The sequence below is a fragment of the Rhipicephalus microplus genome, unplaced genomic scaffold (assembly GCF_043290135.1).
Source record: "Rhipicephalus microplus isolate Deutch F79 unplaced genomic scaffold, USDA_Rmic scaffold_23, whole genome shotgun sequence".
In the NCBI taxonomy this organism is placed as follows: domain Eukaryota; kingdom Metazoa; phylum Arthropoda; class Arachnida; order Ixodida; family Ixodidae; genus Rhipicephalus; species Rhipicephalus microplus.
In genome coordinates, this window is record NW_027464596.1 from 3,370,595 (window position 1) to 3,398,272 (window position 27,678).

At 44.9% G+C, this 27,678-nt stretch overlaps 1 protein-coding gene across 2 annotated transcripts in view; it reads right to left on the reverse strand.

Moving 5' to 3' along the window:
• The window catches only part of LOC119169368 (monocarboxylate transporter 9), a 63,201-nt gene that overhangs the window by 22,003 nt on the left and 13,520 nt on the right, over positions 1-27,678 (reverse strand). Inside the window, exon 1 of one of the 2 annotated variants that reach the window (XM_037420469.2) lies at positions 6,943-7,219. The exons of the other annotated variant lie outside the window; for it this stretch is intronic. The gene's annotated coding sequence lies outside the window, so the exon portion shown is untranslated. Of the gene's footprint in view, positions 1-6,942; positions 7,220-27,678 lie in introns of those variants that run through there. 2 annotated transcript variants of the gene reach the window in all.

The following is a 27,678-nucleotide window of genomic DNA, read 5'->3' on the forward strand; positions in this document are numbered from 1 at the left end:
GTACATTCAAGACTGGCCAGGCATACATCATGCAAGAGTGTGCAGATGATTGATGAATCTGCATTGCCGTGTTCTGATCATTGCCATCACCCCTAGCAGTCAAGGCGGCTACATACTTGAACAACAACAATAATTTGTGCCTCACAGTTTTAACAGCAGGGCGCCAAGAAAGACGATCATCGATGATTACACCCAGGTAGTGGTGTTGGTGTAGACGCTGTATCAGTGAGTCTCCGAGGCAGAGCTTGCTAAGCCTTCGACGAGCGCGTTGCCTAAGATGATACGTGGTCGCGGCTGACTTCGCAAGTGAAATCGGCCGGCCAACTTCCGCCAAGTATTCTGAAGTTGCGGTCAGAGCTCGCTACAATATACCACGAAGATGTGGACCATGATGCGACGGACCGCTGATGACCTAGTGCGATGTCATCAGCATAAACCGCAATGCCTATAGGAAAGTCATATTCTTGCGATAATCGGCCTGGAAGTCCAGCAAGTAAGCTGTTGAAGAGAGGCGGCGGCAAGACGCTGCATTGCGGGACGCCACAGTCAACAGCGCGAGGTTCACTCTGTACTTCTCTAATGCGCACTTTCATTCTGTGCTCAGTTTGAAAATGACGGAGAAAGCGTAACAGACGATCAGAAATTCATCCATTCAAAAGGACACAAATAATCGTACTATGTGGTACCGAGTCAAACGCTAGCTGTATGTCAAAAAATAGAACATACCCTGAATGTCTGTTTGCACGAGCAGATTCAAGCGATGATAGAAGCTCTGCTATACTGTCCAGGACTGAACGGTGGTGAGGGTGCAGAAAATAAAGTGAGCTGCTGTAATCTGGCGTCTAAAGAAAATAGCACTATACATAAGCTCTATAACATTAGAAGTTAGTGATATTGGCTGGTATGACTTCAGGAGTTGTGCCGGGCGACCAAGCTTTAAATATGGCTTCACCACAGACGATTTCCATTCAGCAGGAATCAGACTCATTTGCCACACTTTGTTGTATTCGTCCAGGATACTTTGATGAAAGACCTCTTCAATGTTTCGCAAGGCTTGGTACGTAACACCATCTTTGCTTGGGGCAGTGTGATGGTAACAGAGGCTAAGTGCATGACGCAGCTCGGCCAGGGTAAATTCTGCCTCATCCACCTCACATGGAGGCCCATATAAAATCGTTACAGAACGATGACTGGCGTTGTCTTTTGACATAGGGCAGGTGAAAATATTGGCAAAATCTTCCGCAAGAATTTTCAGAGACCGTTCAGTCGTGATGCACTATGCTGTAGTTGGGTTCTTGCCGAGCTCAGGTGTTCGAAGAGCCTTCAATATGTGCCATACATTCCCGAAACCACTCGCCATATGCAACGACATACACAATGCGGCTCAGCTCCTTCCACGAAGCTGTTTTGTGTGCCGCTCAATGGCTGCATTTAAGTGGTTTTATAGTGTACAATAATAGCTTCTTTTGGAACACTGTGCCATCCTGTACGCGCGGCGTCAACATGCACGTAGGTTCAATAGCTTAAGGTCAGATTTGGTTTATCTATGCTTCGCTGTCGTCGTACAGTATATAGCTTGCTGTAGACACTCACTCAATAGTTTGACAAGTTTTTGTATGATGGCACCCCTGCATTCAGCTGAATGAACTTGTCCAGATTCATCACTGTGTAGGAAGCACTCTTCTGCCAGAAAAATGCTCTGGAACCAGCCAAATTGGCAGATCATCTGCACCTCATGGGTCAGCTTCGCTTGACCAAGCAAGTCGTACATGTCTCGTTGATTTGGCAAGATAAATGGTAAATTGTTCCTTTCCTCTGCCAGCAGATGTGAATGAGCTGTCACTAGGGTCTGCTTTAATGATGAGCTCATTGAATTCCAACGAGGATGATGGGCATTGAAGTCTTCCACACAGCAGAAATGACGAGCCAAATCGAGATAGCAGGCATTCCAGCAATGTGATGTCCGAAGATCGCGTTGGCCAAAAATACATGCTTACTGTATACAGTTGTATATGTGTCCCTGAGAATAAACGCAACTGCTACACATACAAAGTCGGCGTCGCAGAGGTCACTTGCGTAAACCACTCCGAAATGAACATCAGATCGTATGTACAAAGATGTTTACGAAGCACTTTGTGTATGCGTGTTGTCTGTACACTGGAAATATTCAAACGTCATCACCGTGAACTGGGCACTGCTGTGAACTCCTACGTAACCCGGAAGTCTGAGCTCATCACTTCTTACATTTGTTTCTTGGAGAGCTATAACATCCGGCGGATTCTTCATTGCAAGGAGCCTAAGAACGAGGTCAGCATAATGGTGGAACGTCAGGTCGTAGAGACCTGACGTTTTACTGAAGCCCATAGGGACAGGGCTTGCGACATGGGTTCTTGTTGCTTTTGGAGAAGACTGTCGAGAACTGGAACGAGAGCCTCCAAAAGCTGTTGTGCGGCTAACTGTCCTAGCGTTTGACAACCGGCTATAAGAGATCTGACGACGTTAACAAGCATCCTAAGCATGGTGAAAGTTGGGCATCATCGTTGACTGGAGCCATTTCTGGCGCCCTGTTTACAGTATTTTCTACTGCAGACATGGCCTTGGTGGAAGCCGGTTCCGACGTTTTCTGAGGCGCGACCTTTAAGGAGCTCGTGCCCGACAGCTTTGATGAAAGCACCAGCCATGATGTTACTGAAATGCCGAAATTGCGCCTCCCTCCGTCACTTCGATCCACTCTGACTGTATCATTCTTCGGTCGTGCAGGTGCCGTTTCGAGCTCCTTAATGGGTACTAAGACCAGGTGTCTTTTCTCGTGATGCAATCTTTTTAGCTTTCTCTTTCAGGACTTTCCATTTTTTCTTCACTTTAGGACACTCTTTGTTCGTTGCTAAGTGTTCGCCGTTACAGTTAGGGTAGCGATATGTCGCACTGTCACTAAATTCTACGTTGTGATTTTCGCCACACTTAGCACAGACCACAACTCTTGTGCAGAAACCCTGTTCATGTCCACGCTTAAGACAATTGTGGCATTGTAGAGTCTTCGGTATGAAAGGTCGGACCGGTACCGCACTATTCCGGCCTCTATGTTATTATGTAGCTTTTCATACCCGAAAACAATCTTCACACACTTTGAAGAGCCAAACCTTCGAGCACTGATGACTCTGCACGGTGACGTGCAAATGATCATACTTTTCAAAACGTCGTCTGAAAGTTCTAGGTTTACGTCCAATATAACGCCAGCTGTTACATTAGTGCCCTGTGGAACAAAAGCCCGCTCGTTGATGTTACATAACTAAGATAGATCTAGCAGGGTTCACAATATTCCGATCTTTTGTGTCTATGCCAATGATATTTTTCCTCGGATTCACTCTAACTTCTTGAATCAGAACGGAGGTAAGTTGGAAGAAAAAGTCATCAAGCTTCTGTTTAGTCATCGAAAGCATTAATTGTTATCGTCAGCATTCAAAAAGTAATACATATCTAGATGAAAGCGTAAGCTAAGGCCGCATTCGTCAGAGGAATGTGGGGAAGTCATCAGCCTCACTTTTTATTTCTATATTTCGACGTTGCGCCACGTCACGTCTGTCATACCGGGCTATCTACCACATGCTCCACATTACCCTCCATAAAACTGGCAGCTGTAACTTTGCTAATTCTTCATCCACGCACTTCGCTGTTCTCGTTTCATTTGACACCAAGAGTACACAACTGCCCCGTAATGTTCAGCGCATATCCACTCAGCTCCTGCAGGTTGTGTGTAGTATGCAGATATTCTTAAAGAACCACGGTTACTTGAAAGTTTGGAGCCCCCCAACAACAGCGTATCTCAACGAAATAGTGGTTTTGGGTTGATAAACCTCAACAGTTATTATTTGAGGTGGATATGCGCCCTACGTCTCCGACAGTCAACGTCAGCTGAGGAAAGGCCAGGGTACACATCGAAATCTTTGTAGGACATTATGTGGTTTAATTCAGTGAAAGGCGCACCGGCTGTTGTAGTAGGCGATTTAAATATAGACATAACGGAAGCTTACAAACGTGCTGTGAAGGCCCTTAACAGTTAGCGCACGTGGCACAGAGTAAATGAAGCTTAGCGCTAGTGGTGATATGCGATGCCAATGGGGTAAAATGTAGACTTACCGGCTGCTAAGTCCCGGCCTTACCACTGGGAGTTTCTCACGAGCACACCAGATAGCGTTCACTTATGTTGACTATATCAACTGTAATCATAAAGCACTAAAAAGCATATGGCGTAAGCGAAAAAAGTTACTTACTGAAAGTGACACTAAAACTGAACGTTGCAGTGATCTTGTCGAAATTTCGCAGAAAGTTTCCCGCAACACACTAATGCGACGTGCTGGCGCAAAGCGGTAGACGAAACAGCTGCACCGGCGCAGTTGGGTAGGTACCATGGTATTGCACAGCGATTAAGCTATCAGGAGTGCCAGCGCATTCCGATGGTGTTCACCCGAACTACATCTGCTTTTCTTAGTAAAAAAGTTACGTAGCTTTACTGATAATTTTTTTATTTCAGCTGTACAATTCGCAAGATATTTCCCGCCTGCAATATTGCAGTTTGTTGAAAGTCATTCAATCCCCGCCCGCCACCCTAGCAAAGAGCCTTTCTACGCGGCAATTAAAAGAGCGCATCTGCGGGAATGAAATCGTCGGGCCGATCACGCTGAAGTACACAAGAACAGCCCGCACAGCACATGTCTATCACAGTGAAATATGCGTGGTGGGTGCACGTTGAAACATGAACTAGAAGCCATGTTTTTCAAACGTGCCATTAGGTCACACAGCATTACTTTGAGTTGCGCGCCGCTTAGCAGTACTTTAATTGTGGAATCGAGGATATCCTAAATATATCCGTCTTCTCAAACACGCTTTTTATCATATTATTGACTAATCGAGCCAATTACAATCTATGTGCTAAATAGTCACTGAGGAAACATATGGAACCAAATATAAATCATATATACCGTAATTGCCTTGTTGCAAGACCTGCCCAGAAAACAAAAAAAAAAATATGGATATAAAATTTTTGTTTCGTGCCTGCAATTACTTTTTTCTAGTTACTTTTTACTGTAGCAATAAGCACCTGAACATGAGAAGAGACTAATAATGTGAAAGTAATTGAAAAAAAGTTAAATAGACTTTCTTACATAGCAGAATAATGTTTTGTGCCACGCTGGAGAATCGCAGCCCTCCCTGGGAAGCACCACTGGCCACTTTGAGGTTTCCCAAATGCGGCCCCTGCTTATTTTAGCACAGTTATGAAACCTGACCGATTCCACTTTAGGCCAAAACATGCTAGAGAAAGAGAGAAAGACAGAACGAACGAAGGGAAATGAAGCAAGGGCCGGGAGGCCAACTAGCCCATGCGTACCCATGAGGACGAAAAGACCTGTGTAACATTGAGAGATAATCATGAGTGCACACATTCAGCAACACAAACGCACAGGTCAGTGCATCAAAGTTATGTTCAGTCGCCTTGAATAAATGAAGAAGGTTGATTGATTGATTGATTGATTGATTGATTGATTGATATGTGGGTTTTAACGTCCCAAAACCACCATTCCATTACGAGAGACGCCATAGTAGAGGGCTCCGGAAATTTTGACCACCTGGTGTTCTTTAACGTGCACCCAAATCTGAGCACACGGGTCTACAACATTTCCGCCTCCATCGGAAATGCAGCCGCCGCAGCCGGGATTCGATCCCGCGACCTGCGGGTCAGCAGCCGAGTACCTTAGCAATTAGACCACCACGGCGGGGCCTGAAGAAGGTCTCGAACGTTTTTTCTTCGAACGAGCTGTGAGGTAAATCTCCCAGGATCCTTCCTTGAGTAAAAGGTCATTCGTCAAGAGTTCGCAAGGCGCACAGGAGACTTCGGTGATACTCGTAAATTGCCGACAGCGGTACGGGAGGTGATCGATAGCCTTTGCATAGTTGCAGTTATCGCATATTAGTGAAACTGCCGTAACGATGAGATAGCTGCATAAGTCCGTGATTTTGCACCACTCAAATGGTGCCTTGAACAGTAGTGTCATGACCAAATCAGCCTCACAAGGAGTGTCAGTCCAGTCAAAACAATGGTGCAGGCGATCAGCCTACTTATATGTATAATACCGGCAGAGCTACATCTGATGCTTTGTCGGGCCGACTCACCCGTACCCAACTGCAAGTTGAGAACACGATTTCTTGTTCACTTTTATCTCCCGGTTTCTCTACTGCCATTCGCTTTTTGCTTACCTCTCTCTAAAAACTCAAGCGATTGTGAACAGAATGAGGGCGAGTGTTCGGAAGCAAACTGCAGGCGGTTCAACACGTGAGATATATAGAGAACTGATATTTTCTCTCTGTAGAAGGCTTAAGAACTTGCAAAGGCCCCGCCGCGGTGGTCTAGTGGCTAAGGTACTCGGCTGCTGACCCGCAGGTCGCGGGTTCGATTCCCGGCTGCGGTGGCTGCATTTCCGATGGAGGCGGAAATGTTGTAGGCCCGTGTGCTCAGATTTGGGCGCACGTTAAAGAACCCCAGGTGGTCGAAATTTCCGGAGCCCTCCACTACGGCGTCTCTCACAATCATATGGTGGTTTTGGGACGTTAAACCCCACAAATCAATCAAATCAAGAACTTGCATACTAATCGATATGCCAACGGGTGCGCAAATAATCTGAAAAGCCGTCGAAATGGGCTGAATAAACTTCAGGAACGACAAACGGCACACACAAAGGTTGAAAAGTATTCACACACGTTGGCTTAAAAAAAAGGGGGCCTTTAGGCATGGTATTTTCTCTTTTCTTGTATATATATATGGGAAGTACATAAAGCGTTCCCGTTTAGGCAAGCTCTTCTAATATCAAGGGTGCATTTCCAATTGACAAAAACTTTCAAAAGAGAGCAGAAACAAAGAACCATAAATGATTGCTGGTGAGTACTCACGCCATTGGGTGTATCCAAGTAGCCAATAAACTCATTTTTTTTCCCACAGACCGCACCATCGAGCAAGCATCGAGCCAACGTCGTCAGGACTTATAGCACTCCCACAAGTGGCAATAACGGTGGCGTCATTCGAAATAAGCTTTAGACATCATCAATGGCAAAGTACTTTGCACCCGCCAGCACCACACTGGCTGCGCGAATTGGCGGCAGTAAACTCGGGCACGACGTGACTGCTTTTCTGCGTCTTTTTTTTGTTAATGATCGACTTGTAAATTTCGTAATAAACCTTCCGCAGCCACTGGAAAGGCTGAAGCATGCTCGATCCCATAAGCTGGTCGAGATAATTTTCTGGTGGGCGTGTTCGCTAGGTGATGTGTGGAAACGAGCGGTAGTGCAACGTCCTCGACGCGACGCGTACCGTCTCTCCGTTTCTATGTCGTTGCGTCGGCTCTGTTTCGTTCTTTTTTTTTATGGCGAGTGCGTGTCTTGAGCCACTCAGAAACAGGCCGCGTATCAGCCCCGTTTTCTCGCCTTCTAGCACGCGTGTAGTCGCGTTTCTTTTTTTTTCATTATTATTTGCTGGCGACAACCGCTAGTTTGTCCTGGTTACAAGCGTTTAGGTGACCGAGGACTGGGGCGAGTGGATCATGATTTTCCAATGGCAGTGATTGCACGTGCTCAACTGCCAAACTACACTTCGCCATCCACTATTCCGCACCGCGTTCCTTGAAGCGTCTTCGCACGCTTTCAGCACGTAACTCAAGAACGTCTTACGTGCACTACGCCTACCCGCTCTTTCTTAACGAACTCACACCCTAAAGCTGCGTGGACAGCGCCACGGCAAATTACGACTCATAATTGTGGCAGCACCGCAACCCCTTGGCATTCCAGAAAGCGACGAAGGCATGCTTACGCGTTCATTTTCCTGTTTTGATGCTCTTTTTTTTCCTTGGTAGGCACACCTCATTTTCATTCTACCGGAATCTGTTTACGTTTGCGCATGGATATCGTTCAGTACGCCGTTGCTTTGAGGAGGCCGCTGCCCTGCGGCGAGCGTAGACGAACAACCACGATAATCTCGATAAGTGGCTCTAGCAGTCCTATCGAACGCCGCACGAAACTGCTCTTGTGATGGAAGCAAAGTACAAGACCGAGGCGTGGTTACATGAGTGAACAACACGCTAGAAGTGCACAAACCAATCACTGGTTACGTGACAGGATAAGTAGTCAGAGCAATCCGAAGAGATAACAGCGCAGCTGATTGAAACCAATGCTTCTATAGCGGACTGCTTTCCTCTTCTTTTTGTTCAGGCACTGCCGTATCAAGTTCACCAGCAAAGCGCGCTTACAGTGGCCACTGAATTCCTTAGAGCAGAAAAGACCGAATAGAAGTGCATGACGCACTGAGGAAGAAGGCAAGGTGAAGGAAAGATTGCTAATCTGACTGTATCATGTTCGCGTGTGTACATTGTTACGTGGTAAACTGTCACATCGCAGATAATGGATCTCATTCACTAGCGAAAAAATCACAGCTTGTCCACGAAGCGAATGATGATGAGTGGGACGAAGCGTCCGTCTGTTTGTCCCTATGCCTGGCTGTCCATCCGCGCTTCCATCTGTCCGTTCTTTCTTGCTTCCGTCCGTCCGCCTGTCTGTCTGCCCATCTATACGTCCGTCCGCCCGTCCATATGTCAGTCTGTCTCTCCGTCCGTCGGTCTGTCTGTCACTCACACTAGTGCCACCCGCTGAGGGATTCATACAACTAGATGCACGGTTACGAGCTGGTCATAGACATGCATGGGCAGAGCCACAGCTTTAGGAGCTATATGCCCCTAAAGCCAGCCCCCGGCATTCGGTTCTTAGCTGCTTACACGTTCATGGTCAGATATGGAGAACTCTTATCTAAATTGCTTTGGCACGCTAATCAGATAGGATACGACTATTTTAGGCAGCTTGTACTCAATATAGATGCCTTTAGCGCTTATCTTTAGTTCAATGTTGCAAGTACATCTTTGTTTCGATACCTTCACTTCACCTATGTCCCACCTAATTGCATAACACGAAGGAAAATAATTGTGGTATATTTGTGAATGTACGAAAAGCTTGTTATCATAATGAACGGACTGTCGCTTTGACGTAAGCCTCCTCTTTCACAAAGAATAGAAATAGATACCGTGCACATTAATCTCTCGCTGTCTGCTCGTGTGCGCCACCAATAACTGATTACATTATTTCTAATGCTGGAAAAGTGTTATTACAAACAGGCGCACAACCACAGTAGTATATACCAAATTGAAGATGCTGCACTATGTCCCCATATATATGGCCAACCGCTTCATTTTATAAGGTCGTTGGTATTTTTCTACTTTGCCGTAGTATATACAACAGTCCTCGACTTGAGCTCCGTTATGTGAGCCCAATATTCAATCAATGTTGTGGAGCCATAAAAAAGTAGGCAGATTCCACGTACCTAGGATTTGACGTTATGGGAAGCATGCGGAGGGAAGGTGACCGTGTTGCAGTTTTTCATTGAGCCAAACGTCATGAAGTCACGCTAAATACGTCTAAAAAATGTTGCACGCACAGATATATATGTTGAAGAGTTGCAGATGTTTATATAACCAGTTGTTTGCACTTGCGCAATGATGCCAACTTGAACATGCGTATTAGCAACACCGGAAGCTGGTATGAAGCACTGATGCTCGCAAGGATGCTGGCCCTAGACAATGCTACATAAATCAAATTCAGTGCATGGCAACTGACCACAATTAACGTTAACCCGACGTGAGGGCTGTATCAAAGGAAGACATATGTAATGTTTATAAAACTGGATAGGCAGCATGGCAACCACTATTGACGCTTCACGAAGATTAGCGTCTATTTGAAAAGTAGTTCTGATACCTGGCGTAGCTCTGTGGTGAAATGCTTCATTGCCACGCAGAATGCCCGGGTTCAATTCCAGCTGAGACTCAGAAATTTATTCTTTGCATCGGTCGCATCGACGCTACCGATTTCGGGTGTTTGTTACAGGGCCACTCATCAGGTTCCCGAAATACAAAAAAAGAACGCAACATTCTTTCCTGATGTTTCTCGTCCTTCTTGGTGCACTACTGTAACGCAGACCGTAGTTCCCGTGACGTGTACATCGTACATGCTCTAGATTTGTTGACGTAGGTGAAATATCTCATGTGATTTGTCTCCTGCACTGCTTTGCCATGCAGCCGCCCATCCGTTCACTTTTGCATTGCATAAACACCGTGCACAATACCGATAAAACTTCATTTTTTTGTATTTACACCTGCGCAAGCGGCAATAACAGCCTGCCGCCGAGAAACGCGATATCCTGATGGGCTCTAGCGCTTAGCGCTGATATTGTTCACGTGCTTTCAAGAACCAAGGGGCGAGGAAGATGCATCGTGTGTATGAAGGAGAGGAGAAAATCAACCCCTTGTCTTTAAACGCGGGGTCGTGAGTGCTCCGTTAAGGGTTAAAATTGCCCCACGTGTGTCCTCGTCATTCCTGCGTAGATACTAAGTGTCAATCACCAGTGGCACACACGCATGGCACCGGCACATACCCCACCTCCCCACCCCCGAGGGTATGTGACACTTTCTGGCATGAAGTGTTTGACGACGTACGTGACGGGATTGTAATATTATTCATGTCTTGACCAGCAGATCATATTCGTCAAACCCTCTTACCCTCCCATGCTAAATCTGGTTCACGCACAGTTAAGAGGTGAGTACGAGAGTACCCAAACTTAAGCGGCTAAATAGATACGCTGAAAGTCACCGAAGTAAAAAAAAAAGCCTGGCCAGCGCTGAAGGTGCATGCACAGTCACAGCGAAAGCTAATGATATGTGGGTTTTAACGTCCCAAAACCACCATATGATTAGAGACGCCGTGGCGGAGGGCTGCGGAAATTTCGACCACCTGGAGTTCTTTAACAAGCACCCAAATCTGAGCACACGGGCCTACAACATTTCCGCCTCCATCGGAAATGCAGCCACCACAGCCAGGATTCGATCCCGCGACCTGCGGGTCAGCAGCCGAGTACATTTGCCACTAGATCACCGCGGCGGGGCACAGCGAAAGCTAGAACAGCGGCCTTTCAGTCTTTTCTAAACACTGACTGGGTAACTGCTTCAAGCACACTTGCTTGATATCCTCTACTGCATTAATAATAAAAAAATTGGGGTAGTAGGCTGACACTCACTATGCTATTTTTCGTCATTCTTATGAAGAGCGTGGTATCCGCTTAACACTAGCAAGGAATTTTTCGCCAATGCATGCAGTGGCTGATGACGATGAGGAATCCTGCCTGAAGTGGGTATGCGTCACAGCTAATAGGTGAACAGGAACAAGCTTTTGCAATAGGTTGGAGCATTGGACGACCCATTCATTACGCTATTCACATTGTGCGACGACTGGTTGTTCTTGCGCTGTCTTAAAGCGCTTTATAAGTCGTATTACCATCATCGCTTTCCCAACATCAAGTCTGCCTAAGACAGGTTTACGAAAAAGTCCCAAGCACTGGCGTGGGTCAGTCAAATAAGCTCCATAGGTCAATTTCAAATGTCTCATGTTTGGATGGTCACATGCAAGTCAACGCTGACGAAAACAAAGTTGCTCACAAGAGGCGAATTTTTCGTCAGAAGTCGTCGATGCCTCGTTATAGACCCGGAGCCCACGGAAGTGAAGTTGAAGCTTATGTGGCTTCCTGAGCGCTTAGAGGACGCCTATGTGTGCGAGGCACTGCAAGCTTTTGGGAAGGTCAAGACAATATCACAAGAAAGCTGGAAAGTAGCGGACATGGAACAAATGCGGACGCTAAATAGGGATGTTGTTTTGTCCCTTGCTGATGGAGTTCGCATTGCGGATATTCCTCACATTCTTGTTGTCTGCGGAGTGCAAAGCCTCGTCTTGATACCTGGCCGCCCACCACTTTGCCTTCGGGGCAGTAAGGTTGGACACATCCGTCGAAACTGCAAGACCCCTCGCTGTGACAACTGTCGACGCTTCGGTCATTCGGCCGAAGATTGTGTTATGACATACGCCAACAAGCTGCGACAGCACACAAAACAGCCAGATGATAACCTACAAGAGCGTATTATGGATGCCACCGAGGTTTTGGATGCAACGGGAGACACTCCGTCAATGTCATATGCTGCAAGCTCTACCACAAGGAATCCAGAAGAGAAAAGAAAGTCACTCGCTGTTGACACAGTTGAAACTTCTGCGTGCAAAGAGCCAAGTGAATCATGCAAGCAGCATACCCAAAACGACTCCGCACCACTCCTAGCACAAGTAGGAGTTCCTTTGGAGAGTGCTGTTGCGCTCACCCATAAAGATGCCGAAGAACCACCAGTACAAGATAGAGACTCTGGGCTGGATGCCGCAGAAAGTTCATCACCTGCTTGCGCTGCAGCTCCGCAGCAGCTTTTTCATCATGGTGCAGTGTCGGAAGATGATATGCAGATCTCTACGGATACAGCAATACTGAAACGTCGCGCATCGTCCAGCTCGGATTCAAGCAAAGGGAGTGACACAGCGTCAGTGACTAGGGAGTCACGCCGTCGCTGAAAGTCCACGCCAAAGGGGAAGTGTCACCGATCCCGATCTAGGAGGCCTGCTGGGGGCTCACGGGAAGCCTCAGCGCCAACTCTTGGGACTGATCAAGTAGGACGATAAGCGAATTAGAAGGTAGTCACCATGGCGCAGTCTGAGCGACTCATATTTGCCACCTTGAACGTACGCGGCCTTAGGTCTTCGCAGAAACAAGCACAACTCCGTAGACTTCTTAATCGGTAGCGTCTCGACTTTGTCGCCATTCAAGAGACAAAGATCGAGAGCGAGGAAGAGACCGAGAAGGCCCTGCGGCCTTTTCTGTCTCAGTTTAATGTATGTGTCTCACATGCTAAAGGTTTATCTGCGGGCTGTTGGTTGTTTCTGAGAAAAAGCCTACCCTGTTCAGCATTGTGCACTAGTGTTGATGAAGAGGGCAGGTATATATGCTGTGATTTTTTGTTGCAAGGAGTGCCATGGAGAATCATCAATCTATATGCGTTTAATGATGTTCCGAAACGGCTTGAGTTATTTGAAAAAGTGCGTAATTTAATTGACGTCGACAGATGCACGGTACTTATGGGAGATTTCAACTGCGTATGTGAAGCTATTGATCGTTATAATTCGTCTGGAAAGAGAGACAGGAGTGGTGAGCTTTTATCCGGTATTGTGGATAATGCAGGACTAATTGACATCGGGGTCTCGAATCGGGCAACAGCATATACAAGAGTACAAGGCAGCTCTCATGCTCGCCTTGACCGGATGTACGTGCCCTCATCACTCCTATCTCGTAAAATTTCCTGCAGCACCGAAGCTGTATCATTCTCAGACCATTGTATTGTCATAGCGCAAATTGGCGAAAATCGTCACAAACAATTCCGTCCCCAGTGGGCCCTTTGGAAAATGAATGCAAAGCTCCTCTGTGATCAGGAATTCATGAATCGCGTCCAGATGGCATTGAGGCAATCTTTTTCGAGTGGTTTTCATATCTTCGCTGCTTGGGAGCTTTTTAAACAAGAAGTTCGCTCTATAGCTTTAGAAATTGGGGCTGTTAAGTCTTTCTATAGAAAGAATGATGAAAAGATACTTGTTAAAAGTCTTTGCAATCTTTATGAGATGGAATGCGAAATGCCGGGAAAGTACATCAAAGATATTGAGAATATTAAGTGCCAACTACAGAGATATGATGCTGCTCGCTACCAAGGGGCACGTATTAGATCTCGGAACCAGCGCACTTTAAATTCTGAGCAACCGATGCGCCAAGCTTTACTTGATGAGCAACGCCATGCAATTTCTAAAGTTATTCCAGACTTGTACTTTAACGATGTGCTCATAAAAGATAACGGAGACATTACTTTGGCGTTCGAAACGTACTATAACAGCTTATTTAGCTCACCCTCTGATGATCCTGACGCTCACCTCAAGGCTAGTTTTGTTTCTCTTGTGAACCCCTTGAAGGACAGTGACTGTGAAGTCATTAATGGGCCCATTACTCTACAGGAAATCAAGCAAGCAATCGACAACTTGCCTTTATTGAAAACACCGGGGCCTGATGGCATCTCAGGCGAATTTTACAAAGCTTTCAAGAAAACGCTTGTTCCTATATTGCTGAATATTTTTCAGATGAGTTACGACATGGATACACTCCCACAATCTTTTTGCAAAAGTCACACTGTGTTAATACCGAAAACAACTGATAAGGAAAAACTTCGCTTCGTTGAGGGCTACAGACCAATATCGCTGTCAAATGTGGACTACAAAATTTTCGCAAAAGTATTAGCAAATAGGTTGCAATTTGCTATGTCGATCCTCATTGGGTCTCATCAGACATGTGGGATCAGAGGTCGATCCATACAAACCAATATACATGTCGCTCGAACAATGCTTCAATACTGTCATGGTTCTCAAGAACATCTTGCAATGCTACAGGTAGACCTTGCAAAAGCTTTTGATCGTGTTCGTCATTCCTTCCTTTTTTCTTTTCTCGAACAAGCTAATGTTGGCAAAGTTGTTCTTAAAGGCGTTAAATTATGCTATAATGAATGCTCAACTCGTCTGATAGTTAATGGTCAACTCTCCAAGCCAGTTTCTATTCGCTCTTCTGTAAAACAGGGATGCCCGATGTCACCTCTTTTATTTGCACTTTATCTAGAACCACTGTGCTTAAGCATAATACAGTCGAGTTGCATTCATGGCTTTAGAATATTAGGCAGTGAGGTTAAAGTATTGGCTTATGCAGATGATGTCGCATTCTTTTGCACAGATAAACCAAGTGTCGAAAATGTGGTATATACTATTGAAAAGTTTGGCGTAGTATCAGGAGCTCGTTTAAATGCCTCTAAAAGTTTAGGACTGTGGTTTGGCTTGTGGGGTAGCACACCGAACTACTTTGCAGGGATTAATTGGACAAGAACACCTCCAACATACCTCGGTGTACCATTGCATGCATATAGATTCAGTGCGCATTACTGGAAGGAACGTGTCCCTAAGCTTGAACGACAGGCCCAGACATTTGTGCCCTATCGACTTTCGATATTTGGGAGAGCTGAAGCTTGCAATACTTTCTTAGCGACAAAACTTTACTATGTATTGCAACTTATTCATTGCGCAAGATTCTATATACAACGCTTTCATCGGATTTTCGCTACTTTCATATGGTCTTCGACTTTTGAGCCCATGCGTCGTGATAATATATTCAAGCTAGTTAGTGAGGGTGGGTTAGGACTAAAACACCTTTATCTATGGCAAATAGTGTCCCGATTCTTCTTTTTTCGAGACAATTCCCATCCTGTACTCCGTTCCTTCTTGCAGGTTACACTTGTTGATTGCTTACCAGATTTAATTGTTTCATCCAATTTCTCCGAACGCCCATGCTTGTGGGGATTCATGCAGGAAGTTTACCTCGAAGTTCAGTTCCTTAAAGCTCGCTTCTCTGTAGAATACCTGTACTCAGTACCGCGCAAGGTGCTTTATAAGGACCTACTGAGTACACTCTTCCCACCTCCATTGTACCGTTCACTGTAGGCCAATCTTCCTGGTCACGATGTGTTGAAGCGAGTTCGCAAAATGTACATTCCACCGAATTCAAAAACATTCTTCTATAAACTTCACTCTGAAACATTGGCGGTAAACACATGGTTAGAAAGAAAAGGTATTTTCATTCCGTCTGTTAACTGCCGTCTATGTGATGTGCCGGAAACGATTGAACATTGCTTTGTTAGCTGCAAAGATGCCATACTATTTTGGGATGTCCTTCAGCGAGCACTGAAAATACGTTTCGTCATAAATTCTCACACAATACGTTATCTTCTGCCAGCAACACTTGATGAAGTACCATATGATATGTTTTCCTCATGGGTTTGCAAAGCTTGTGGAAGACACGAATGCAAGACCGCAATGTAGAGCCCACCACCTCTTCAAGCGCACACTTCATTCAAATGGCTATCCACCTAAAAAACATCTACGACGAGCTAGACTTAAGACCGGACTGGTACTCTGTCTTAGACAACTGTTTGACCTCACCCCTTTTTTGTTTGTATAACACGATGTGAAGAACTCTTCATGTGAGGAACTCACGCTGTGTTAGCTATTTAGTGTTTATGAGTAACGCTTGAGCGCTTACTTTGGCGATTTGATTGTACTTTTGTTCGCTTGATATTGTCTTTATTGCCCAAGTACTTTAATAAATACCATGAAAAAAAAAAACTGGCGTGGGTCAGTGGTAGAATACTGGTCTGCCACCCACCTGATTCGGGTTCGAGACCCACTGTGTCATTGGTACTAGGTTTTTTTTTTCTTTTTGACTTCGTGCGTTCTGGTAGCGCTCATTCGTGGAGGGGGTGGAAAAATAATTACGACAGCACGTGACCCAAGTTTTGGTCTCATAAGAGCTTTCAATGTAAAACTGGCAAAACATTAGCTCCTAGAGTCGATCCACTCTTGCTGCAAAAACTAGTTTTGTTGGTGGTGTTGATATTGTTAAGGACTCTGGGGAATGACGAAAAATTGTAAGGACAGACTAAATCACGCGCCAAGCCACTAGTGACTCTGCAGTCCCCTAAACAGACAAGCTCATCAGGCTGCTGAAATACGTGCTTGTGTATCGCTTCCAAATCAATGTTTAGAAATATGAAATTGTTCCTGCGATGAAGACGCAGGGCAAGGCAGTGCGAAATAGGCTTTTCTGTGTTGGCTACATTTCAAGAGTGGTGAAAGATAAATCCTGAGGCATACGGAGTAATTTTGTTTGTGGAAGGCTTTGTGCATAGAATGGCTGATTTTGGCAACGGGTGTCCGCTGTGAATTCGTACGCGTAAAGATGTTAACGACCCCCGAAAAGCTGAAGCATGGAAACATTCACGGCAGGGGAGGGAAGGAGGGAGGGGTCTTAATTTCTTCAGTTCGCTCTAATTACGACCCTGCGTATGTTCGAGGGGCCAGGTGGGCAGAGGTCATAGCTGTGGACGACAGAGGTGTGACTGTCCCTTTTCCAATCAACAATAGTCTGTCATTTATTACTTGTGCGATGTTTAATGGCTGTGAGACTGTGTAATCTGCAAATATTTGCAGGGACACACTGAGGCCGCTGCTATTAAAATCAGGAGGGCGGTTCACATCTTTGAGTCAATCCCAGCCAATATTCTTAAGAAAGCCACACAGATGGCTCATTTCAGAGTAACAGTTTTGTGGCAATCTCTCATGGGGGTGAAGGGCGAGGTCAACGGATCCAAGAGGGAGGGGTTGAAGATAAGGTCTCCAACGTTTGAGGCAGCCTTATTCAGCATCACCACGTGACTCAGTGTCCATGTCATTTCTGTGTATGAGCAGTAGAGTCGTGGGCATACCTAAAGTCGTGACATTTTGTGTATTTCAAGCCTCATTACCTATTATTACTTTTAATTGATTGCTGCAGAGAGTGAATGGTGCTATGCTGTTGTAGTAGGATGGCCAAGAGCTGAAAGAAAAGGCGTCACCTGTAATCCAAATTCACCCTAGTTCTAATTCGAGCCAGAGGGCAGTACGGTGCACTCCTAGAAGGAACACACGAGGGTGTGGTCGGTGGTGCACGCAGCACTAATTGCTTATGAGATATGTAAGTGTGGCGCGTGCGCATATTTTCATGTTGGCGGTGCGCTCTCTGCGTCGTCTGGTACTTCTCCGCTAGCGTTTCGCATGTGCCGGCTGTTTCCGCATTACATTTTCGCAGTGCTGAGCAACTTGTACAAAGTCAGCGCATTTCCGATGGAGGCGGAAATGTTGTAGGCCCGTGTGCTCAGATTTGGGTGCACGTTAAAGAACCCCAGGCGGTCAAAATTTCCGGAGTCCTCCACTACGGCGTCTCTCATAATCATATGGTGGTTTTGGGACGTTAAACCCCACATATCAATCAATCAATCAATCAAAGTCAGCGCAAAAGAACGAAGCACAAAAAAAGGACAGAGTGCGAGTGCTGTTTCACAACTGACGTTTAATGACACAAAAATAACACAACGAAAACCAATGCATGCATGCCCAGAAAAAAAATCAGGTAACGTCAAAGATACAAGCTTTATGATCCGCTTGTTTAGTAAACAAATATTTTATGGCCGAAAAGTTATACGGTTAAGGTATGCTCCTATCGGACGTCAGCTGCAAGGTTGCCTGTCGTGGCTAGTTTGTGCCACATTTGTTACTATTCGGCCTCTTTTGGCGAGATGAATTTCTAGTTGGTGCCATAGTTGGATTGGCGCTACTTTGAAGGAGGATTGAAAGAGAAAGGACAGGGAGGTTAGCCAGTTCTCAGACTGGCTGGCTAAACTTGAGATTTTGCGCATTAGGTATCTAGTGACCACTTTTTTTACTTTTTGCAGGCAAAATACATTGTGTTTAAACTTTTATATTGGTGTAGCCTATGCACGTGCGCATCCTCTACCAACCCGTATTATGTGTACATCGAGACACCCTGGCGCAACGTCTGGCACGCTTGCAGATACAGAGTAGCGAAGTACACACATGTTGTAAAATGCATTACCAGCATATCCCAGCTGCCTGCCATCTGTGCTGTTGCTGCGCGCAAGTTTTTACGTGTCATTTTGCTGTGAAGTGCACGTTCTAGTGCGAGTTTCAGAGAATAGAGATCCGCGGACAAATGAGGCTGGCCTGTTCGCTTTAACTAGATTTCATTTTACCAAAATTGACTGGTGTTATGTAAGCTCAAATATATAGTTTGGTTTTCAGCGTCAAGGACAATCGTATTCAACATTCGATGTTACCGCTGACTTCCTGGCTGCAATACTCTTATATAATTTTGTGTCTGACAAGAACTTATACCTTTTTTATATAGAATATATACAGGCATAACGACTAAAATAATTCGTTCAATGAATTTAATTGGCTCTTATCAGAAGGTTTCTATGGCCATACCTTTTCAAAGTGGTGTTGTTTGTTGATTAGGAATAAAGACTGCTTATTTATCCACTTCCGCTCTGTTTGTCTACAAATATGGCGAAAATTTTGAATGACACAACTATATTTAATATAGTTCTGGCTCCTTTTGAAGTTCATTCGACGGCAACTAGACCACCGCGGTGAGGCGCAGAAGCTTTTATTCCCATTTTGTTTTTCTTTGCAACTTGTTAATACACATTTTACAACTTCATATTCGTGACAAAAAAAAAAAAAACGTCAGCGGAGCCGTGGTGGACGCTAGCATAAAACACTTTCGTGTTAAAAATTGGCCCGAATTGGACCGAACTTCAACGACTTTGAGCGTATTTATCTATATATCTATCTATCTGGCCGCCTCCGACCTTTAGCTCTCCTGGCCGTTTGGATAATGGTATCGATACCAAACTTGGTATCACATATCATGACTGTATGAAAAACATATTTGATTAGTCACAACATGAAAATCATGACATGTATATCAAGAATGTCATGCTTTACGTTTCATGGTCCTGCAGCTATTGCGACGGTTTTGTTCCCATGGCATGTTGCAAAACTGGTATGGTATGACATGATTGCGTGGCCAACACAAGCGACAGACCCTAACATGAAGATAATGACATGCGTGTCATGTAACAACATGGCTACATGCCACGCTCATGATGCGCTCGCAGCCGTATTGCTAGCGTCACATATACCAAATTTGATATAATGGTACGTGAATGGATTACGCAGGTATGATACTAGTGCAAACAAGATAAACATGAGATGCGTGTCATGTAACAACATGACTACATGCTACGCTCATGATGCACCCACGGCCATTTTGCTAGCTGCACATCTACCATACTCGGCATTACACGAAGACATACACGACGACAACGGACGACATAGGTGACACATTCATACATGACAATCACGACATTTGCATCATATAACAACATGACTACATGCCACGTTCATGATGGGCTCGCGGCCGTTTCACTAGCTTCACGTATGCCAAATTTTTTATTACATTACGTCAATGAATGACGAAGATATGTGACTGGTGCAAACATGATAATCATGAGATGCGTGTCATATAAGAACATGACTACATGCTACAGTGGAGGCGCCAATACCTTTCGACGTGACGCTGTGCGAGTGCTCGCCGGCGCTCATTCCGTCGCGTCACGCCGGTGTTGCCACGCCAGGTGCCGGTCCTGCCATATACCCGCAGGCGCACGCCGCGCAGCGTCGCTTTGACACATGAACGCTTCAACGCGTGCGGCGGTTTATTGTCAAGAAAAGAGGGTGACGCAGTGTTGGCTAGGTAACGCATCGGCGCGACATGCAGCATGTCGCTATTCGTACTGGTTGCCGTCGGTCTCACTGACGGACGCTGGTCGTGCTGGTCACGCCTGTCGTCAGACTGTAGAGTGCTCGCGTTTTGCTAACGTATCAACTCTGTGCCTAGCGTGCGCGCGCGTCAACGCTACATTGGAGTACGTTGGACCCTTCATGATGCACTCGCGGCCATTTTGCTAGCTCAACATATACCAAATGGGGTGTTACGTAACGTCAATATATGACGAAATATATGACTGGTGCAAATATGATAATCCTAACACGCGTGTGATGTAAGAACTTGAATAGATGGTGAAGTTGAACGACACATCAAAACATGATAATCATGACACGGAAGTCATGTACGGCATCATTTACCTCCACCTCGTAACGTTGTGTTGATTTCAAAATGATTGTGTTGATTGTGAGCAAGGTTTAAACCTTTCTCAATCGTGCTTCGCATGTCATCGATATCCTCTGTACGTGTGATCAACCAATTTTTTTACTCTCTCTGTCTTCCATTATTAGACATTCATATGGTGTTTCTTTTTCTTTCAATACAGTTTCAGCAAGTACTGTGGATATGTGATGGAAAACCTGCTTGCCACGCACACAGGCTGGGTTCGATCCTTACTCCAGCTCAGAAATTTTTTGTTATTTGTTCTACTTGCATCGTCCTCAATTTTTCGTTCACGAACAAGGTGATAATTTTTCAGTCACAACAAACGACGCCCAAGCCGACGCCGAGGCCAGTGTCGGAATTTTTGCGAAATGGGCTCTAACGCTATAGCGGGAAAATTCATGTAAATCCGCAATGGAGCCCGGGGATTCTGCGTGACAGTGAACGATTCTACTATACAAGGCTATGGGAGTGCTTACGAGAAAAACCCGATAATGGCATCGTATCACTTCAACGTTAACTGTAAATAACGTGTTGCCTAACAGCTTTTATAACAATGACGTATTAATTTGTGTGAATCGGGAGCGATAGTGAGCAATCGCACAACCCAGAGGAATACGGGGAAGGCCACTTCTCATGATGTGCAAATCATTGCACCGTAGCTTGAAGTTCATTTCAACCAAACTGATGTCTCTTGAATAAAAAATGTGGGTACTTTCATTACGTTGGACTATCCTTTGAGCGTCAAGTAGTCGCTTTGTCTAATAAATCCACGCTCAGTCCCGTAGTCAGGGGTATAAGGGAGTTCAGAAGCCTACCTCCTCTCACACAGTGTTGCTTCTTCACAACAGGTACATTCCTGAAAACGGGTGCTTTCCTAATATAGTTCAAATAGTAAAGGCCTTCCCCAACTATCTCCGTGCTTCCCATAAAACAAATTGTTTGCCACGGACTTGCTCGCGATATATCCGTAAGTACATAAAATGCACAAAGGGGTCACTTTTAATCGCAACTTTGGACTGAAATAAAATAGGCAGATCCCACGTACAAAGAAAATTGATGATATGCGAAGTATAAATGAGAAATCTTGACTGTATCACTTTAAAATCAGCACAACGTTACGAGGTAGAGGTGAATGATGCCGTACTTGACTTCCGTGTCATGATTACCATGTTTAAATGTGTCGCTTACCTTCGTCATCTATTCACGTCACGTGATACCACATTTAATGTATGTGGAGCTAGCGAAACGGAAGGGAGCACGCTATGAGCGTGGTATGTTGTCATGTTCTTATATAACACGCGTGTCAGGATTATCATGTTTGCACCAGTCATATATTTCGTCATCCATTGATGTCACGTAACACCAAATTCGGTATATGTGGAGCTAGCGAAACGGCCGCGAGCGCATCATGAAAGGCCCAATATACTTCAATGTAGCGTTGACGCATGCGCACACTTGGCACAGCGACGCTATGTTAGCAAAACGCGAGCACTCTAATGTCAGACGCCAGGCGCGACCAGCGTCTGTCAGCGCGGCCTGACAGCAATCGGCGCGAAATGCGACGCGCTCCGTTTCGCGCCGATGCCTTAGAGTAACATTACTACATACTGATGCGTTATCCAGAAAACACTGCGTCTCCTTCTTTTCGTGACGAAGGGACGTCGGACGCACTGAAACGCACGTGCGTCAAAGCAACACAGCGCGGCCACCGCAAGAGCTGCAGGACAATAAAATATAAAGAATGACATTCATGACATCCATGTCATGATTTTATGTTAAGACTAGACAAAATCATACGGTCATGTTATGCCATAGCAAGCTTTGTATTGATACCATTATCGATACGGCCAGGAGAGCTAAATGTCGTAGGCGGCTAGATTGATAGATACACGCAAAGTAGCCGAAGTTCGCTAAGAAATGCTTCGCATTTAAAAAAAATGGCAGCATATCCACAGAGTGAATGATGAAGAGTGGGGTGAAGCATTCGTCCGTTCATTAGTTTTTGCTTCCGTGCGTCCATGCGTCCATCTGTGTGACCGTCCATGCATCCATCCGCCCGTCCTTGCGTGCGTCTGTTCATGCGTCTGTCCCTGCGTTCGTCCATGCATCCGTCCCTTCGTCCGTTCATGTGTCCATCCATGTATCTGTGTGTCCGTTCGTCCATCTATTCAACACTCCAAGTACCACCATCTCGCATCTTTTCATCATATATTCCCCATATAAAAGCACCGCCATCCAGCGGACATTCCAAAGACTAAACGAGAGGTGGCACACGCACACTTTCTCACTGCTTGCGCTTCGGGTCTACTTCCCACCTTTAACCACCTCGAGTTCATGGTATATACTAGTTCATTTTATTTATGGCACTGCGGCTCAACGCTCGCTAAACCTTTCTAAAACTGAGGAGGTTACACCCAGCGAGTATAACGTAGCAACCCTTTCTTGTCAGATAGTTCTCAATGTACATGCCAATGGCTGCTTTTGGGGATGGCAGCGTGCGCATTAACTAAAAGCCGAATGCTCCTGTCTCTCACTCCCCATTAGCAGCCATTGGCATGTACACTGAGCATTATTTCTTATTGTTCAACAATGCACAGAAAAAATTTCTCACCGGCACCATCTTAGAGGTCGAATGTTATACTTGTTACACACTACAACGGTTACGAGGACGAACGCGTGCCGTTATAGGAAGCTTCGCCCCTAAAACAAATTGTGGTAGAAGCCCCGACTTGCATACCGCTTGGCATGAGATCGTCTACCAGACTGGCATTTGTCTAGTTTGCACCTTGAACTTAGGAAGCACAATGAACCGCAGAGGTGAGCGGGAGTTTGTTACATTTTTGTATGTTTTTGCCAGCTGAGAGTCATTGGTTTTATTAGCGCGGAATTGATGCTGAACTGCAGTGGGTCATCATTTTCGGATAGATGTACCAATAGTTTTCGATTTGAAAGACATGTTCATTCCGCAATTTTACCTTTATTGTCGCATAGTGTTCACGTGCTCTTCGTATGGAAACATTTCTTAGTGAGAGTGCTGAAGGAAACCGTTCACACCGAGTATAGTTTTTAGTTATTTGCGCATTTATTCCTTTTATTTAAGCGCAGAAAAAGAGGTACACAACGACGCTAGCCAGTATTTCCAATATCGTACAGCGGGTGAGTGAAACAAGTGTGAGACTAAAGGAGACGGGTGTCGAGCAGTGCAAAAGCACGCTCATATCAAAAGCGTAACGTATACAATCGTTACAATGTTTCAGGGGTGCTACATTAAAGTGCATTGATTATTGCGATGCTGTCCATATAAATCACAATTCTATGTATGTGTACTGCAATGCTATTATTTGTTATTTACCATTCTTGTTTGCCTAATTAAAGAGCGTGTTTGTTCGCCGATTCTAGCAATAGCCTAATCATGTCAGTGACAATAAGGTCAAATGCAAAGAGAAAACATCAAATCGAACGTCAAGGAGACCTCTGTCTCCTTTCTGCTGACCTGCAGCGTTTAAGCTCTTGCCGTGCGTAGTTAAAGGGGCGACAGTGCAAGGTTACGTACGAAGCACTTTTCTTGTTATGAGAGAGGGAATTTACTGTAAGTACCACTGTGATCGAGTCAGCTGGAAAAAAATTGCAAACATAAAAAATAGCAAGCGAAAACCAAACAAATTTTTTAAACATCTTGTTTATTTCACCAATGTTTTTAACAACACTACTATTGTGTTCTAGGTTTGGGAAACTTACTATGAATTTGATGGTATATGTAATAAAAAATGTTGACGAATAATTACCAATAAAATTTGTTATTATAACTGGTCACGCCAAGGCAATGAATTCTCACTCATTGCCTTGGCGTGCGCTTTCATCGAATAAATAAACCGCTGTGCCCATTGGCCACACGTAATGACGCGAAGTCTGGCCTAAAAAAGAAATAGCTCCCAAATAAATGTTGGCCGGCATGACAACCATGGACGTAAGTATCACAGCGCACAATAACCACTCACACAATTTGAAGTATTTTGTTTATCCAGTAGATTTTACTCTGTCTATGTCATCGCGATTCCAAAGTGAACTTGATTCGCAGAACATGCGGGCGAATGATTTTCCACAATATTTTTGGTGGGTCCTTGTTCAGTATCACGAAGCCATACAGGCTATCTGTATGAAGAAATTGACAAATAAGTTATTTCATAGGGGACACTGCAGAAAAAACAGCCCTCCTTACTTTACTAAGGCGCGAGAATTGTTCGTGATTATTGTGCCTGTGTAATCGTTCGCTGAGGCAATCATTTCGGCTACTTTGAAATTTAGCTGTTCCCATGGCTTATTCTCGTGAGTTATAATTATAAGCCAACGTGTGAAGGAAAAGAACAAAAAGACGTCAATCTTTAAAGAAGTGATTGAATACGACAAGTCCTTCGCTTACTGCTCCAACCACGCAGAATTTCGCTTGATATGCGCAACACATTGCCCAATTATGTGTTTAGAAAAAGTGTTTAACGATTTAGAGTACATAGTACTCTACTATGGGAGAGCATAATGCCGTCCCGAGATTGTGTTATGACCCGCGTTTTGTGAAGCGACGTGGTGCTTTCTTCATGATGCGACTGTACTTCCTTGAGCGAAAGTCATCGGCTGCATTCATTGTGTACTGGTTCTTGCTCTGGCATGGTTTCACCTCCAAACAAATTGCAAACAAGAAGTTCTTTTGTTTGCGGCTCCTTTGGCGTGTTCGACGTCGTGATATCTTCGGGTAGGCGTTTTTTTTACTCGCCATACAAGTGACAAGGCCACCGGGTCCCGAGAACAGTCGTACCGCTCTACAAAATACAACCGGAAATGCTACGTCGCCGATCGACTCCGTCATTCCTTCGGCGTGTTTATTGTCTAACTGCGCCATGAGGTGTGGCACCACGATTGCGTATATGCTGTTTTATGCAGGTGGGCATGCGTCTTTTGAAAACAGATGGGCGTCATGTCTGTTTTCTTCCCCCTGTACTTAAACTTTTTTTGCGCTGACTAGTTTTGTCGGTAGTAAATGGGCAGCTGATACATAAATGCTAGCAGAGTTGTGTGAATTCTAACACACTTGAAAAAAGATACAACCAGAGTAAAGAAACGTTTTAAGGAGCTTAAGCTGTAGAGTGACATGCTAAAGTCGTATGAAAACCGTCAAGTTCCCGCAGAGGTGCGTGGAGCTGCACCTTGTTTGTGCTTGCGCTACTGCTTTTATAAATTTAAGACTTGGGGAAGGCCATGGTTTTCATCTGGATTTTCTGAAAGGGCACTCTGTAACTTGGAAAAATTTGTATTAAGTATTTTTTTACGTTTTATTTGCCTATGAAGTAAAATAAAAACAGCAAAAGATCAGGTATTAATTAGGAATACTTTTGTTCTAATTGTGGCACTAGCTGAAACAGACTGCCGCTAGACACTACATGGCTCACTCGTTCATGATATTTCAATTTTACTTGAGCTTGCTAATGGCGCATTACTCATAAAATCAGGGCAAAATAACCTATTTAGTAGACGGTAGCATGGGGATCATCGCATCACTTTGAGTTTCACAACAGAAAATTGCGCTCCAAAGACACCCTAAATATATGCTCTCGAAAACTACTGAATCATGTATGACATGATGCTCGGGATATTTGTATGTGGAAATGGTTGTAGAATCTGATTTATTAGCCTGTCTGTCTCAGTATCGCAGCTATCTAGCAAATAATGTGAGTACTACTCCTCAACATCATTTGCTATGCATCACACGCCGTCCCGCATAGAGAAGGAAATCGCAGCTCAACCAAGAAAGCGCCAGCTAAACTCACACAATTCACAGCAGACAAGAAGACGCTGCAGTGACACACCAGTTTCGCCACTTCCACATTGCAAAAATTAACGTCATACGCACAGTGTTGCCATTAATTATGGCAGGCAAAGTGAGCGTTTGGAGGCAAGCTACAATATTTAATTGAAAAGAACCTGCAAAACTCTAAAGCCTTAAGTTTGGTTAAATGGGGCAAACGTGAAAATGAACGTACACAGTACATTTCATCGAGATCCATTGACCTCAAAAAATTACTGGAGTTGGCCTCTAGGAGAGTTTGTTTCGGAACAGTGTTCCCAGTGATGCACGGTATCATCCTATGGTGGGAGGGTTCCCTGGTCTAGGAACACTCTGGCTTCTACCGCCCTGTTGGCCTTGGCGACGAGTTGTCGCTGGTCCTCTAAACGCAAGGCATTGAGAGCGTTGTTGCGCTTTCTGCGGGCAGGTGGTCTTAGAGACAGACTGTAAGCAGCGTCATGGATCGTCTGATGACCTTCTCCTTTTTTTTTTCAACGTCTCTTTTTTCTCATCTTTTATCCCCCTTACCCCCTTCCCCAGTAAAGGGTAGCCAGCCGGTCTGAGAACTGGCTGACCTCCCCGTCCTTCCTTTTTCAATCCTCCTCCTCCTCCTCCTTGTCGCTGGTCTAAATAAAAAAAAATGACGGGTGACGTGGTGCCAGTGCTGACAGCCAGCCAAAAAAAAAAAAAAAAAAAAAACAGGCCGTAGTTATGCCATATATGCATAGGGTTAGTCACAACATGAAAAATGTGGCAAATAGGCATGGCGTTGGTGTGGTTTTTTCGGCACCTAGAAAGCATGCTGGTTTATGCTCTAAGATTGGCGCCAAGGATTCTTTACGCAATGGGTGCGGAATGAAGCAAGCGGAAATGGGCGACGAAAGTGGTCTATGAAATACCACATCAATGTAGAAGGTCTTATGTAAGACAAACGGCCCGATGTGTGAATACTAAGGAGCATGCCTTGTCAGTTAGAAATACAGAAGGGGCGCACCATATACCCGCTCAATGCGATGCGTTCTTAAGATGCGAACCTTTGTTCAGAAAGATAAGGATTTTAGGAAAGAGTAGGACAGGAGCTCCTATAGAATCATTTATCATAAAAAAGGGTGTTTTTTGTGCAAGTGACACTTCACTAACCCTACATAAGGCAGAGGGCGATTTGCTGTGCAGGGTTGCTTGA